The sequence below is a fragment of the Otolemur garnettii genome, unplaced genomic scaffold (genome assembly GCF_000181295.1).
Source record: "Otolemur garnettii isolate 467f Iridium unplaced genomic scaffold, OtoGar3 scaffold00081, whole genome shotgun sequence".
Lineage (NCBI taxonomy): Eukaryota > Metazoa > Chordata > Mammalia > Primates > Galagidae > Otolemur > Otolemur garnettii.
In genome coordinates, this window is record NW_003852476.1 from 4298717 (window position 1) to 4304026 (window position 5310).

The 5310-nt window shown below is 47.4% G+C and overlaps 1 pseudogene; it reads right to left on the reverse strand.

Annotated features, from left to right (window-relative positions):
- Nucleotides 1–284: 284 nt before the first annotated feature.
- On the reverse strand, nt 285–2986 carry LOC100949587 (annotated as a pseudogene).
- Between the last annotated feature and the right edge of the window lie 2324 nt (nt 2987–5310).

Here is a 5310-nt window from a genome sequence, read left to right on the forward strand (position 1 = left end):
CATAATGCTAAAGTTATATTTAGGTATAAACCCTCAGTAAATATGGCAACAGTGACCACAAGAAGCCTATTCTCCAGCAGTTCCTCTTTCCTCTATACAAAATAGTATTCCAAATCAGTACATTTTATAATAAAATTATGCAATTTTCTAAGACTTTCATCATCAATATCACCTGTGCCTTACTTTTGTTGGGTGAAATGCAACTTATCTCATGAATCAGTTTTTTTTTTTCATTTTTAAAAGATGAGTAGAAACCAAGGAAAAAAATCTAAAAACATAGATTTTTAAACACCCTGACTCATCTGCATTTTAATAACTGTCAGGCAAATTCTGTCCCAGTAGCTGCCAAAGGACATCTAGTCCTGTGCTCCACTGTAGGGACTGGGACCTTGATGGAACCACCTCGTTTTCCAGTCATTTTCCGACTTAGACTTATTTTCTCAGGCAGCTCTTTGTTTTTCCACAAGTCATTTCTTTTCTTCACTAACTTGATCTGTTTCTCCATTTTCCATGACTCTGATGTCAGGCCATAACCCACAGTCTGTCTTAGGAATCACACTCTCCATTTCCTGTCTACTTCAATCAACACCATTGCAAAACTAGTAAAATTATACATGTGGGCAGAATGTGGAGGCCATGGGGCTATTGGCTGCAGGAGAACACTTCCAGGGGTAACAAACACACTTGCAGACTCTGGCATTGCCATTTCATGGGGCTCCTAGGCAGTGCTCGTCGGTTTGCCGTTTTTCTTCCCTTTAGTATTTATCTCATTATTATTATTATTTTTTTTTTTGTAAGCCTCAGAAGTGGCAGGGTCACCACTGTATAAACACTCAGTCCACTTCCCATAGAGGGCGCAGAGCTTCTTTTTGCTTTTATCTTGGATGTAGCCTTCAACTTTGTGTAATTCCTTCCCAAAAAGGCCACATGGCTTAAATTTCAACAGACATTTGCCCCCTATCTTGTGGTTTATGATTTTCATGTTGTTGTACTGTTCAGTTCAGAGTTTACCAACAATGATATTATGCACATGGCCGGGGGAGGGGTGTTGTCCATGTATATACTTTATTGTGTTCAAGGAGCTCCAAGATGATGGTTCCTTTGGGTTCTGCTTCTATGTTCTTGTCCCAGAACTTCAGTTTAAGTTATATTGAGCCATGAAAGATGGAATGGTTGTTTGAGCCTTCCGCATGAAATGCACTGATTGGTGGATGATGGCTGACCTATTCCGAGATGAGTCTGAATCCAAGGTCTTCCTGAACTAATTGATAAGTCTCTCCCAGGAATGGGTTGAAAGGTGCCCACTGAGATGCAACTGCAGACACAGCAAGTGCAGCTATGCACTGTATCCTTTCCAAGGATCAGAAAGAGAACAGGCGCAACTGCAAACTGAGGTAGATACCATGGATGAGGTATATGCCATGTATTCAGTCACTGTAGAAGCTCAAAGGCTCGTTAAATGTAACTGGCATGGTGATCTTGGATAGCTCCATTCCAATCCATTTTCTGAGGATGCTCCAGATACTGAAGTCATTTCTGGAAAACACAGGAGAAGGCAAGCTTGTCCTGTGTTTCTTGATGCCACTGGAGAGAGCATCTCCACCACCACAATCTTTTCCTCCAGACATTCTGTCATTCTCTTCAAAGGAATGTGCTGCCATTGCTTCCAATCTACTCAGGGACCACGCGGACTTGGGATCTGACAGTGCATCATAGACTCTGTCCTCACTAAGGATGCTGAGATGGGGAGATCCTTTAACCAGAGACTGCTCTAATTCATGATGCTCAGTGGCTAGAGTCTCCACTGCTTCTGACAAAATTTTGTTTTTCTCTTGTTCCTGTTCCAATTTAAAATTCTTCATCCCTTCTTGTTTAGTGAAGAGATTAAGGCAATCACTGGAAGCTGCTCAAGTTTCTCTAGAAGCTTCAGAGACAACGTTAACATTCCGAAGAAATGATGGAAACATTTCTTTAACCATGTCACACCCCTTAATCATTCTGAGGAAGTTGGTGGTTTCCCTATCTAGTCTCTGTTGGCATGACTGTGCTTTCCCTAAGGATTCCTTCAAGTCTACAGCAGAAATTGCATTTTCCTCTTCATCATCGGTCAACTGGTCCTCAGAACAGTAGTGAGGATTGTAAGCAGAATGTTCTTTTATTGACTGCAGCCAATTCACTCTTGACTGTGGAAGACTATTCTTAGGACACCTGAAGCCATGAACAGTGTCATCAAAGCATTTGATAAAGAAGAGGCAGCTGTCAGTGGATTGTACTGTGCATATGCTTGAGTCAGGTGTTTTCATCCCTGGCAACAAATTTCGTGAACTGTATCGGGCTGCTTCCTGTACCATGAAAGGACTCCTTGTTCTAACACTACCCAGAATAATCTCCAGCCAAAAAATCTTGAACTCTTCGAGAGGGGGCATTCATATCGTTTCAATCCTTTGTAGATGACCTTATTACCAAGAAGAATGTGTTTGATTTCAGCGCCCTGAGCAAGGCTGATCATTTTTGTTCTTCAGATCAGGGTCTGCTGCCCTTTTTAGAAGCCTTAAGGCACATTGTTTATGGGCCCGGCCAAGCTGCACAGCGCGAGGGTGTATTTCCTAACTGATCTGGACAGAGCTCTGAGTTCTGTTGTCCCGCTTTCTCTTGTTGCTGCTAAAAGTAATTCCCCGAGCTTTCTCTGTTGAGTCCTTCCCACAGCTTCACGCGTGTTTCTCATTTCTTCGTCATGAGTGACTTATTTTGCAGTCTGTCCACTCCCTTTAACAACAGTACTAGCAGCTTACATTTCGTCCTGAGAAGGCAGCGCCATCGCGTCTCTCTGGCATTTAACACATTCGCTTCTGCACCAGCTTCTTCCTTCGCACTTAAGGTCAGCAATCGCTTCATCCCTCTCCACGGCTTCCCACAGTTGTTTCACTTCTTCAGCGCCGCCATTTCCAGCAAGATGGAGAGGTTGTCGTTCTGCTTCTGTGTTCATTTCTACGTGGTCACCGGGTTCCCAGAGCTCCCGTGGCAGGGCCATGGCCGCAGCTTCCTGCCCATGTAGATAAGCGGCCGCCACAGACTCCGGCTGGCCCTTCTGAGGAACCGGGTGCCCGCGGAGCGTGTGTCTGTGGAATGAATGGCACCGGGAACCAGGCGCAGCGGGAGGTGGCGCAGCCCGGGGAGGTGACACAGCTCCAGGCGGTGGCGCGACTCCCGGTGGCCCGCGGCTCCGCGAGGTGGCGCCGTCCGGGAGGTGGCGAGGCTCTGCGAGGTGGCCCTTGGTTCTGCCAGGGGGTGCAGCGCCGGAGGTGGCACAGTTCCGCGAGGTGGCGCTGTCCCTGCCGGCAGCCCTGAAATGCAAATCTCTTCACTCCACTCTCTGCTTACTGGTTTCCCTCAGTCTTCAGAATTATTTTCCCTTTGCCGTGGCTTAGATAGCTCCCGAGGCATCTGACCTCTACTTCTGTCCTTACCAGCCTTTCCAGGTTCAGCCCCATTCACTGACGCAAGCACCTGGCAGCCCTTAGCTGTCCCCAGCCTCGCCCTGTTCTCCCTGGCTGCGGTGTGGTTGCAGAGGCCGCTGTCCTTTCTGGCTGACCCTTCTTCCCCTTTCCCAGCTCTGACCTTCTTTCTAACTCCTCTCCACCCTTCCAGACCGAGCGCACGCTCTGCCTCCTAGGTGGAGTCCCTGGGTCTCGGCCCTCACGCCCACACCTCATCTCCCAGGCGCTCCGAGCTCCACAGTCCTCTGTGGTGGGCTTCTCGGAGGTACTGCTGAGGGGGAGGGAGTGAGAACTCTGGGCAAACTGTGTGTCCAGCCCTTGTTCTTACATCTGCCTGACCTCAGGAAAGTCATGTAGGGGTACTTTAGCCCTCAATTCCTACATATGTAAACCGGGATTTGCTGTCTTCCTGGTAGGTGGTTATGAAGATTAAATGAGACAATGGATGTGAAAGCCCACTCCGAGGTTGTAACCATTCTTTTCAAAGTGTCTCACTTCTCTGGCTGTTGGTACATGAAGATTACGTTGGGCACAGATAGAGAGTATTCTGCTTTAGAACAACAGTGCTTTCTGCTAAAACCCTCAGCCAAATTTGTTTTCGAAGGGCCAGGACCAGATGGATACTATCATTGCCTTGATTCCATAATTACTTGGGGATAGGCTCAAGTCTTGCATTTTTTAAGGTTCAAGGGTCTTTTATTTCCTCTAGGAAAAAGAGCAAACGTGTTGCCAGCTCTGGATCCTGTGAATGATGTTAAAATGAGTACAGTGGGAATGTCGTTAACTTTTTCATGGGAAAGATGGACTTGGCCAGCACCCTACTTCTCCCTTCCAGTTTTGCTTGAGTCCTGGCTGCATCTAGAGAGAGCAATCCAGCAAAGCATGAGCTGAGACGGCCCAAGCTCCTCCCCGGGGCCCAGTCAGCCAGCAGGCCTCAGTTCCACCTTGAAGCAAACACTCCTAAACATTTATTTGTGCTTTTTGACCCAAGGTCCAATAGGAATGTAAAACATATTATTCCAAAAGAGATTAACTCCACTAATTCCTTCTACCACACACAGAGAAAAAGAAAACCGTGCAGAAGCCAACAGCAGAGGCCTTCTCCGGAGGGCCTCTGGCCACCGTGCACTCTTGATTTAGCTGGGGGCGGGGGGGGGGGCAGTGACCTGTGGGAGGTACATGTGTGGAATGAAGAAATGTGAATTTTTTTGTTGAGATTTTCTTTTCATCAGGATAGCCCTGGCTTTTCACAGATTTCCCCCAGAAGGGTCAATATAGATGATAATATAAGAGAGAAATGCTCTGTTCTGGCCAGTCTGTGGGACGGGCTGCTGGCATGCATGGGGGTGGGCGACCTCAGGTCCAGGTGGCTCCTAGAGCAGGTGGGGAGGTCATGCTCCTGCCTGGGAGCTGGGTGGAGTGAGCACTGTCTTTCTGTCCTCTGGGAGGATATGGCTTTCATCCTTCACCAGACTGTCACCTCATGTGGCCTCACTGAGGCAAAGTGAGTTACAAAAGTGAGCAAGTCAGCAACACCTGCTATATCATGCTTTGATGTATCCCTTGGAGGGGCCCTGGGGACTGGCACTCCCACCACTGGGCTATGAAAATTACTCAGAAAAGTATAGAAGGGATAGCTTTTTTTTTAAATTTTAAACATGACAATTTTTTAGCCTTGCTCAAAAACTTCTCTCTTTAGGGAAAAAGTAAGAGGACTTGAGTATGGGGGATGGAGAGTGGGAGTGGGGAGGGGATGGGTGGGAGCTTCTAGGGAGCTCTCTGCCAAAGGATGCAAGAGTGCCGTGTGGCCTCT